The sequence below is a fragment of the Condylura cristata genome, unplaced genomic scaffold (assembly GCF_000260355.1).
Source record: "Condylura cristata isolate star-nosed mole 26May11 unplaced genomic scaffold, ConCri1.0 scaffold00004, whole genome shotgun sequence".
Classification (NCBI taxonomy): Eukaryota; Metazoa; Chordata; class Mammalia; order Eulipotyphla; family Talpidae; genus Condylura; species Condylura cristata.
Window position 1 is genome coordinate 55,045,783 of NW_004567105.1, and position 11,629 is coordinate 55,057,411.

The window sequence follows — 11,629 nt, forward strand, 5'->3', positions numbered from 1 at the left end:
CCCTTGCCTTTGTGATTATGTTTACAGAACAAATTCTTGAAGTGGCAAAACTGGCTTTCTCAACAACCATGCTATATTGCTATTTTTATGATGTATTCTAAGCAACATATACATTTTTTTCAAAAAGCCTCATCTCTGGAAATATTTATAGATACACAAGGCAAAAAAAATTTAGCCTACTTCAAATTATAGCACATGTCAACTATAATATCAGTGTTTGATTAGTCATTATTTATTGGTTTGACTTAAATTTCTCTGTTATATACTCACTAATACAATAAAGTTCATTTTTACAGAGATACAGAGATGATGTGATGAGCTCTTGTCTTCCTAAATATAACAATTACACATAAAAGAAGATTGGCACTAAGAGTTGAGACATATTCCATTCTGTGTTATAAATGAGTTCTAATGTATTAAAGAAAATGACTTTCCATTAGTCAAAAAGGACTCCTTAACCTCACCAAGTAATCAGCATCAAAACATAAAAATATTCAGAATCTTATGAAGAGTCTCTTGTGTACCAAATGGGGCATTTATCCGTTCTCTAAAGGCTCACATTGTAGCACGTGGGTGAAGCTTCCTGGGCAACCTTTCCCTCTTTCAGCCTTAGATGCTGCTAAGCCAAAATGTGGGCACCGAGCCTGAGTTTTGCAACCCACAAGAAATGTGGCTAAAGCCAGAGAACAGATGTATTTATACGTTCGGAGGCCCCACTTTTCATGAGTCACGTGGCGTCAGCCCTTGCACTGTGGTTTCTGCACCTTCTGTGGCTTGCCGCTGCCAATTAAGTGGAGAGGGCGCCCTCTATGGGTAAGTCTTGGGAACAAAACAGTCACCTGGGGAAGTGGGAATTCACCTGGATGGATGGCCATTCCTGAGCAGTACTGCTTCAAAAGCTTTTCAGAAACTAAATTCCACTAATGTGGTACCAGAAATAGCCTAAAGAGCCAATGTGAGATCATCTTGGATACTGAGATTTAAAGGAGACTCCCTTTCTCTTTCTCAAATTTATTCTGAAAAAATTTCAGAGAAGTTGAAAAGAATAATGCCATGAATTCCCATCTACTCACCATCTACACGCCACACTGTTAACTGTCTGCCATATTTGATGTATGTAAGTTTGTGTTAAATTTCCTGAATTGTTTGATTAGAGACCCACATTTCAGTAGTGTTGCATACCCTTTGAGTTCTTTACTGTGTGTACAGTCTATCCAAAAAAATTAACTTATTAAGAATAACCACCTCTGAAAGGAGCTGTGAGGGTAGATTAAATTAAATGAGAACATATGTGTCAAACATTGGCACAGTGCCAAGCACAGAGTACCAGCTCCATACACACTGACTATGGTCGTCTCAGATTTCCTTTCATTTTCTTTTAGGTCCCAAGGCCAATTCATTGTATTTGATTGCACCCTCAAATAAGCAGTATGGACAGAACTGGGCTTCAAAAAGCTTACTGACTCCAAGTGGGTGAGGGCCCCCATGGATGGGCCTGGTCTCTTTCTAGCACAGCCCCTCTTTCTACTTTTTTATATCTCACTCAGCTTCTCAAAGGCTTTTGCCACAGCAGGAGGGATCATCACATTGAGCAGGAGAGTGGCAGAGCCCCTACAAACAGGTCAGGGTGTAGGAAGTGGACAGCCATGACACTTACTCGTGTCATCTCGGTTGCTCCAAGAAAATTGCTCCATGACTGCCAATATCCACCTTTTCCCAGACTATTGTTAACACATTTTGCTACTGTCTAATGTCAGAAAATGCAACATAAATATAAAGTATAATTCAATATGTGGTAAGAACCAAATTGGTACTCTAGTTCCTATGAATTAATATATTCATAATGTACATGCATGTAACACAATATACATATTAACATATCCATGTTAACTTGTATGTATGTATTACATACATACAATGTAACAAATATAAAATACAATTCAGTGTGTGAAAAAAACCAAGTAGTTAGAATTCTGTGCTGACTAGGTCTCTTTCTCCACACACAAATATTTAATATACATCATACATGTGTTACACATTTTATACACTATATATGTACATTGTTACATATATGGCATATTTTAAAAATGTATTTATTTCTTAAGGCACCTAGTAAGCACCATCTTCAATTTGGTTTTTACCACATAGTGAATTACATTTGGCCAGACTAATTCTTTTCCCAATCAGGGTCCATTAAGTCCCGTATCTAATTTTTCTATCAAATCACCCCCCCTGCTGTTAGTCACAAACCGTGTTTTCCTGGTCTTCCTGCCAACCTCCCATGAACACCGAAACTCACCCCAGTCCTTGTGGAGCAAGAACAAGGAACTTACCTGAGAACCCAGGGCTTATTTTTTTCATCTGCATTAACTGTTGCTACCACACAGGGGACCAGCATGAGCAAGCCCCTTAAAGCTGCTGGTATTCTCCACTGCCAGGAGGCTGCTCCTCAGGACCTGATCTGCTCCAAGAAGACTGTTCCTAAAAAAGAAGAGGTCCCTCTTGCAGGGTCACAGTGGACCTGAGTACATCAGGCCTGGCTTTGAATTCAGTTATCATTATAGAAGAGGCCACAAAGAAAACCAGAGAAACTCCAACAAGAATAATGTGGGTATTTATGGAGCATTAACTGTGTACAACACACTGTGCTAAGTTCAGTTAAAGTATTTTATAGTATTTGTTATTTAAATGTATTTAAAGTATTTATCATCTCAACCTTTCTAGAAGGTAGACATTGGCCTCTGGCTTGAACCTTACCCTTCAAGGGAGTTTCTCTTGGAAGACCTTAATTCATTTTTAAAATTAATATTTATATGACACTTTCTATGTGGCAGACACTGTTGTAAGAAACCTTACAAACATTAACTCATTTCATCCTCATAACAGTCTATTATTCCCTTTGCAATTAATTTGATGTTTGCATTCCTCCAAAGCTCATCGGTTGAAACCTAACCCCAATGTGATATAAGTCTTTTGGGAGACTCATTAACTCACAAGGGCAGAACCCTCATAAATGGGATTAGTGCCCTTATAAGAGACCTCAGAGGCTCCCTCATCCTTTCAGGCATGTGAGGACATTGAGAAGACAGTGTCTATGATCCAGTAAGCAGATTCTCACCAAACACTGGATCTTCTGGTAACTTGATCTTGAAACTTGAAGCCTTCAGAACTCTGAGAAATAAATTTGTGATGTTTTAAAACTAGCAAGCCTATGGTACTTGTAATTGTAGCTCAAACAGACAAAACATCCATTTAAAAGATAAGAGGCCTGAAGTATAAGAGGTTCAAGGTCACATTGTAAGTAAATGGCAGAGCAAGGATGCCTATTCCAGCTGGCGGAAGTGTAAAGCAGATACCTTAAAGTAGAAATGTGCACATGAATCGGCAAGGGTATAGGAAAATAGGTACTTTTATGCTTAGCTTGTGGGAAGGTTAATTTGGAAAGCAATATGACAGTATTTAAAATGCACATACTTAATTTGATCTTATTCACAAATGCATAATTGTACAAAGACTCATCAAGGCATTCCAGTGCAAAAATGTTTGTAGTAGTAAAGATGAGCAGACTAGGACATAATGCAATAGGCATCAGTTACATAAATTTTGATACAACACACTCAGGGATACTATACAACCATGAAGATAGGCACAGCTCTCAAGATGTATTCTAATTAAAAAAAAAAAAAAAGGACGGTATATGTGCCTTAAAAACTAGTATTGGCCCTCTCTGGTGGCGCAGCGGGTTAAAGCACTGCACTAAGAAGCTGAAACCACTTTCTCATGAGTTCGATTCCCGCCTGCCCCGGAGGTGACCACATGGTGTGGCGGACCTCTCCTGGCCCGCCCGCTGCTCCCCTCAGCAGTGTGCTTCGTCGATCTGCCTGTTCTGCTCCCCACTCTGTCTCTGGTGAAGTCTTTCGCCACCCCTAAGTCTCTGGCCTGTACCCCAGTTCTGTATGCACAAATAAATAAATAAATCTTAAAAAAAAAAAAACAAAACTAGTATTGGACCCAATGACAGGGTTCTGATTCAAGGGATGGTAAACACACTTTACTCTATCACCAGACTGCAAGTATAAATCCTTTCAGAATGCATGGAGCATTTATCTGAGGACATTAAAAAGCAAATGGTAGTTGGTAAATTATGAAAACAGACCAGAGTTCAAAGGTCCATCAAATTGAGGAGTTTAAATTTTTTTCCTCTTCAGTTTTATCTGGACTAAATTCAAAAGCTCAAAACTCAGAAGAGCTCATTAGGTACAGAGCTCTAAAAGAAGCTTTGTCTTACTGGGGAAAGAGAAAGTCTAGGGGAGTGGGGGAGGTATGGGAGTGGGGAGAGTAACCTTTTCTCCCCCTCCCCTTGTATCTTCTGCCCCAGTCTGCAGGCAACACCTGCAGACTTTTGGTGAGAGAAGTTGGTAGAAGCTTGAAAATTTGAAGTAAGGGCAATTTACTTGCCTTTCATCAGACAGAGATGAACAGGGAAACTAAAGTCTTACTATATTGAACACCAAATTGTGTTCCCCCCAAAGTCATATATTTAGAAGACCTAACTCCCGTAACTTGGAATGTTACTGAATTTGGAAACAGGGCCTTTAAAGAAGAGATTATGATAAAATGAGATCATTAGGGTGGGCCATAATCTTATATGACTGATGTCCTAATAAGAGGGTATTAGGAAACAAGTTCAGGCAAGCAAAGAGGAAAGACCATGTAAAGACACAGCAAGAAGGCTTCGGAGTAAACCAGCTCTACTAGTAACTTGATTTTGAACTGCCTCTAGAACTGTGGAGAGAAAAATTTAATTGCTGTTGTTTAAGATACACAATCTGGGTATTTTGTTACGGCAACTCTAGCCAACTACTGGTTATCAGAAAAGTCATGATGCATTTTTGCTTGAAAAACATAGAAAAAATACATTATGACATTTCTAACAACCCAATACTATACCTGTTTTCTGCCTGAAATACTAGAGATACTCTAGGATATCAGGGATCATAGAAATGAAATCAAGACAGTCATCCCAGAGTGCTGTATATGAACTGCTGGGCTCATGGGTTACAGAGCTGACCCTAAACACATACCATAGTCTTTATCAAATGAGCTAAGGGCGTCCAGGTGGGACTGGCCAGTGTGTCCCATATATGGAAATGACCCAAGTAACACTGTGAATCCTTTCAAAACAGAGCTGGCTTTGGAACTACAGCCCAAAACACACAGACTGAAACTTGCAACTTGTACTTAACCTTCTGCATTACCTTCTAAAATTAAAAAGAACACTAAATTATTCCAATTCCATTTGATCAGAAGACTATATTATCTTCATTGACTTGCTTTGCATCTTTGATAAAAATCTGATGGCCAAACTTGTATAGGTGGGTTTCTGGACTCCTGTTTCATTGATCTGTCTGTTTCACTTCCCCAACACCACAGGGATCTACTTTTTAACTATTTCAATTGTCATTCTAAAATTAGGTAGTATGATTCCTATAACTTTATTCCTTTTCAAAATCATATGAGATATTCTAGGTATTTTACCTTTCCATATAAATTTTAAAATCAGTTTGTCTATAGGTCACTCCCTTTTATTGCTTATCTTGGGCAGTTTCCAGTTTGGGACCATTATGAAAAAGTTGCTGTGAAAATACACACAAAAGTCATTGTGTGGACTTATGTTTTCATTTCTTTTGGAATGAAGTTCTGGGTCTTACAGAAGTTGCATGTTTAACTTTTGAGAAATTGTCAACTCTCCAAAGTTGTGGCACCATTTTATTTGCCTGCTACCAATGTAAGCAAGTTCCAGTTATTTCAAATTTATGCCACATGACATTAATGTCAGTTTTTTTTAAATTTTACTATCTTAGTGGTTTTGTACTTATATCTCATTGTGGTTTTAATTTTTACATCCTTCCAAGAGCTTCTCTGTCAATCTCTTTTAAAAAGATGATTACATGGAAAGTCTCAGTATGCGAAATTTTCCTTGAAAGCAGTAATTCAATGAAGAAAATATAGACTCCTTAACAAATGGTCATATTTAGGGAGGAAAAAGACTATGAACCTAAATCTCACATCTTACACAAAAGTAAACTCAAAATGGATTATAGATCTAAATGGAAATATAAAACTATAACACTTTTACAAAATAGGGTAAAACCTTTGTATCCTGGTATAAGATACAAATTTCTGGATGTGATAATACAAGTATAATCCACAAAGGAAAAAAAATCAAGAAATTGGACTTCAAAACTAAAAACTTTTGTTCTGCAGAAAATCTTTTCAGGAGGATGAAAAGACAAATCACAAACTTGGAGAAAACATTTGCAAACACATGTTTGACAAAGATTTCCACATAGTATCCATAAACAACACCCTGAACACAATAGCAAGAAAACAAACACTCAATATAGATAAATCAATGAAATACCCTGCATTAACAGAATGAAGAGGGGAAATCACAGGCTCAACTCAATAGATATAGAAAAAGCATATAGCAAATTCAACAACTTCTCTCTGTAGAAACATTTGACAAACTAGGAATAAGAGGAAACTGTATCAGTAAAATAAAGGTCATATGTGAAAAACCCACAACTAACTCAATAGTGAAAGATTAAAAGCTTTTCTGATAAGATCAAGAAAAAGGCAAGGATGCCTACTTTTGCCACCCTATTCAACATAAAAGTGCTAGCTGGAGCAAGGAGGCAATAAAAAGAAATAAAAGATATCCAAATTGGAAAGGAAGAAGTAAAATTACTTCTTCCAAAGATTAAATGTTCTCATGTAGAAATTCCTAAACACATATACACACACTCCTGTTAACCTGTTAGAACAAACAAACAACAAGTTCAGCAGAATTTTTAGAATACAAGGCCAAATTTGGGTTACCAAATTAGGGTTGTAAAAGGGTCAATAATATGATAAGAATAGAATAAGACTTCTGATGGTAAAGTTAATGTACTATATATAGATGTTGATTTATAATGATACAGAGCTGAAATTTATATAATTTCATAACACAAGTTTACTGCAACAAAAAGCTATTTAACAACAAAAGACTAGCGTAGCCATTTCTCTGAGGAAGATGTGTGGATTACCAAAAAAAAAAAAAATGGTCAAATCATTAGTACTTGGGAAACTAAGTAAAAACTATGATGAAATACCACTTCACACATGCTAGGATGGCCATTATCAATAAATAGAAAATAACAAGTGTGGGTGAGGATTAGAGAAATTGAAGTCCTGTGCATTATAGTTGGGTATATAAAATGGTGTGGTTACTGTGGAATACATAATGGTCATTCTTGAACAATTTAATCATAGAATTAACATATGATTCAGCAATGCCACTTCTAGATATCTACTCATGAGAATTGGAAGCAGGAACTCAAACAGATATTTGTATACTAATGTTCATAGCAGCATTACTCACAAATTCAAAAGGTGGAAATACTCATATGCTCATCAAGAGATGAATAATGGGTAAAACAAAATGTGGTATGTGCATGTAATGGAATACTAATATAGCTTTAGAAAGGAATGAAATTCTAATTCATGTTACGATATGGAACCTTAGAAGTCATTATGCTAAGTGAAATAAACCAGACACAAAAGGACAAATGTATAATTCCACTTATATGAGATAAAATAGTCCAACTTGCAAAGAAAGAAAATGGAATGATAGTTGCCAGGGATCAGGAGAAAGCAGAAAGAGGAGCAATCATTGAATGAAATAGATATAAAAAAGTTCTGGAGATCATCTAGTGGTGGCAGTTGACAAAAGACTTTGACACTTTACCAGAGATAGACAGAAAATTAGACCATGAAAAGATGTTCAATATCACTAACCAGTATAGAGAAATTCAAATTTGAAGTCATGAGGGATACCACTACACATGGCTAAAATTAAAAGTATTGATACTACCAGGTGTTGACAGGATCTAGAATAATTATATGTATCATACATTGTGGAAGTAACATAAAATGGTATAGCCACCCTAGAAAAAGTTTGGTAATTTCTTACAAGATAAACACCATACAGTCTTACTGCTGAGTATGTACCTGAAGAAATGAGAATCTGTGTTCCCACAAATACCTGCAAACCAATGTTTACAGCAATTTCATTGGTAACAGGCAAAACTGGATAAAACCCAAATGTCCTTGCATGGATGAATGGATAAACTGACATAGCCACACAAAATGATGATACATGCAACAACGTAAGTAGATTCCAAGGGCACTAGTCTGAGTAATAATAACCAGTCTGAAATAGTTACATATTGTATGGGCCCATGTATAAAACATTCTTGAAATAACAGTGGTGACTGATAGTGGGCATCACTGTCTTATTCTTCATCTTAGTGGAAATGCTTTCGGCTTTTCACCATTGAGTACAAGATTGGCTATGGGTTTGTCATATACGGAATTTATAATATTTAGGTGGGTTCCATTTATCCCTTTTTTGGAGGGTTTTTATCATAACTGGGTGTTGGATCTTGTTGAAATATTCTAGAAGTAACACATTATAGAGACTGAGAGCAGGTCAGTGATTGCCAGGAGCTAGAGAGGAAGGGGGTGTGACTGGGAGGTAACAGGAGGGCGTTTCTTTGTAGTGACAGAACTATTCTACATTCTGATGATGTTGATGGCTAGAAGAATTGTACATGTGATAAAATCCTATAGTACTACATACACAAAGGGCATATAAAAACTGTGAAAGCTGAGGAAAGTCCCTGAGTTAGAAGTTTCTATTATAGCAGTGCAATTTCTGGCTTTTGACAATGTGTGAGGTATTAATGGGCAAAGCTGGCTAAAGGAAGCATGGAAACTTTTCCAACTATTTTTACAACTTCTTTTAATGTCTTTTCAAAAAGCAAAAAAAAAGTAAGAAGCAGCAAGCTATTGATACTTAACAATATGGATGAATCTCAAAAGCATTTTGCTAAAGCCAGACACAAAAGAGAACACATGGTGTAACTACGTTTATTTCAAGTTCTAAAATAGGCAAACTATAATAAGATGCTGAAAATCAGATCTGTACTTGCTTTAAGGTAATGTGAGGGGAATGACTGAGGTAACTTTCTGGAGTGGTGGAAATGTGTTTTATTGTGCTTACATTAATGTCTTGATAAAACTTTGCTTACCCTAGGGGGGGCAAAAGTCAGTCAAGCCTTTCAAAGGTTGAAATCTTTGAATAAAGGATTTTCTGATGACTCACAAAGAGTCCAAGTGCTCTGAAGACAAATGTTCCTATAACTTCAGAAAGATTTAATTCTGAGAAGGAAAAGGTCAAGTTGACCAACTTACACTTTGCAATTCCTTTCTATAAAATCTACTGAGCAAATGAATATAGACTGGTTATTAAAAAGGCATGGATTTGAAATTTAGCACATTTATCATTTATGCCTTTATTCCCAAACGGCATATCATGCCTACTTTTTCCAAATTGGTCAATTGCAGAGTTAAAAGGAAATCATATGTACCAGAGGATACACGTGCCTGAAATGTCCACAGTCATTATTTGAAAAGAAAATTCTAGACTGAAGTATGATGAGCTCTGTGGTGCCACACTGTCTTTCTAAGTTGGCTATGAACTAGCTGCAATGATTCAGTGTTAGAAGCTGTTTCTGACTCTCCCTGTAAATGTGGCCCAAAAATATTCTCTGTCAAAACACAGTTCAGATTCTGACATCTCTTTGGGTCATTGTTTCTTCCCCTGAAGTTTCTATTTTGCTTTGTAATTTTATTTTTTAAAAGATTTATTTATTTATGCACACAAAAACTGGGGTACAGGCCAGAGGTGTGGGGGTAGGGATGAGAGGATTAACCAGAGGCAGAGTGGGCAGCAAAACAGGCAAACTGACTGAAATACACTGCTGAGGACTGCAGGGGTGAGACAGAGAGGTCTGCTGCACCATGTGGGTCATCTCCCTGGCTGGGATCAAATTCCTGCTGCAGTGACTATGCAGACAGCTTCGGAACACTGCACTTTAATCCTTTGTGCTACCATGAAGGGCCCTGCTTTGTTATTTTAGTAATGGGATCTTTTAGTGTTGGATGGTGTGAGAGGTGACTCACATTTCAGAGGTCCAGAGGTTAAAGCCCACCTCAATGAATTTGTCTCCAATTTTCCACCATAATATTAGCTAGCCTCTAGCTCCAGTTTCCTATATCCAACTTGTGTATTTACTAGTCATTTAAACTCAGTCTGTTCAGAATGGATTCTTGCTTCCCACCCACTCCCAAGTTCCTCTTACCCCATCCATCCAACAACAAAAACCTATGAGAGCCTCTACCTCTAACTGGAGGGTGCTCCTAGTCCAGCCTCTGTACAAAGCCTAGCCACAGGCTCTCTGCTTCTGCCTGCCTTCATTTCCTTACCTCTCATTCTCACTCATCAGCCACAACGATTCCTGCAATCCAGTCACTCTCCAGTTATAATGGCTTCTTAGCATCCTTAGATTAAACTCAGGCTGAGTTTGCTGTAGGGCAACCTGAGCCCACAGAACTATTCTTTGGGATTTCTTGGGGACAAGTGGGAACTGAGGAAGTTCCCAGTAGCTCCACGTACTTTCCAAGGATTAAGCTAAAAGCAACAAAAAAGCAGCTTTCAGAGACTGCCTCTATAGTACAGAATTTGACCACACATGACTCTAGATGCAGATCCCAATATCTGCAATAGGAAACAGTGGGAAAGGACTACCCTCTAGAGTTAGACCAGCCAACATTCATACTGACTTATCTGCCTCAATGAACCAATCTCTGCATCAGTTTATCCATCTGGAAAACCCGCATAATATCAACACTAGTTACCTTGTTACGGCAATTTCCCAGAGAAATCAGACTGCACTCAAAACGGTTGTGGAGAGAGCTCTGCTTGACACCTGAGGGCTCAGTGGGATCTGTCTCAAAAGGCTGAGTCCTAAATTACAGGAATGGTAAGGTTTTATGCAAGTTGTAGGAGGGAACTTGTCATCCCATCAATCATTGCATAATGATTGCATAATGGGAAGGGGGTCGAGGTAGCCATGTCTACTACAGTGGACAAGCAACTTTCTACCCCAGCAAGCATCAGAATCCAAGCAGCAGGCCTAGGAAAATAGCAGAAGCTAAGCAGCAGAACTTGGGAAACTTCCTGCTTCAACCTGAGAGGGTTTCTCTGAGAATAAAATGACCTATGAAAGTACTTACCACAATGCCTAGTACACAGTAGGCACTTAATGCGACAATGAAAGCTCCAGTTCGCATTGTAAGGAACCAACAGACTCTGCTGCGGTCCAGGGAACACTAGACTCGTTCATAAAATGCTAATTCCCATTTCACTAGAGAGGATGAAAGCCCTACTTGGAGCCCAAAGGAGCTCAGGTGACAGAAGGCAGGTTTAACTCTGCAGCTGCGAATCATACTCCTCGGAGCCTTGTGTTTTTCTGGAATCTAACTTTCGCCCTCGCTCCCTCATCCATCCCTTCTAGCAACACTAGTTAGGTACGCGAGGCCGGCGTACCTGTCAACTCCTTCAGGCGCCCCGCAAAGTTGATTGGAGTTCCCCCAGCGGAGGGGCAGGACTAGTTCGGGCGCCACCTCGCCCCGCCCCTTAGCCCCTCACACGAGGAGGGAACCAGCAGGGCACGCCGGC

The 11,629-nt window shown here is 38.4% G+C and overlaps 1 protein-coding gene across 1 annotated transcript in view; it reads right to left on the reverse strand.

Moving 5' to 3' along the window:
* Window positions 1-11,558, reverse strand: part of KCTD6 (potassium channel tetramerization domain containing 6) — a 37,387-nt gene extending 25,829 nt beyond the window's left edge. The window contains exons 1-2 of the mRNA XM_012735323.1: window positions 11,498-11,558; window positions 2,334-2,481 (exon numbers count right to left, since the gene is read on the reverse strand). The gene's annotated coding sequence lies outside the window, so the exon portion shown is untranslated. The remainder of the gene's footprint in view (window positions 1-2,333; window positions 2,482-11,497) is intronic.
* Window positions 11,559-11,629: the final 71 nt, after the last annotated feature.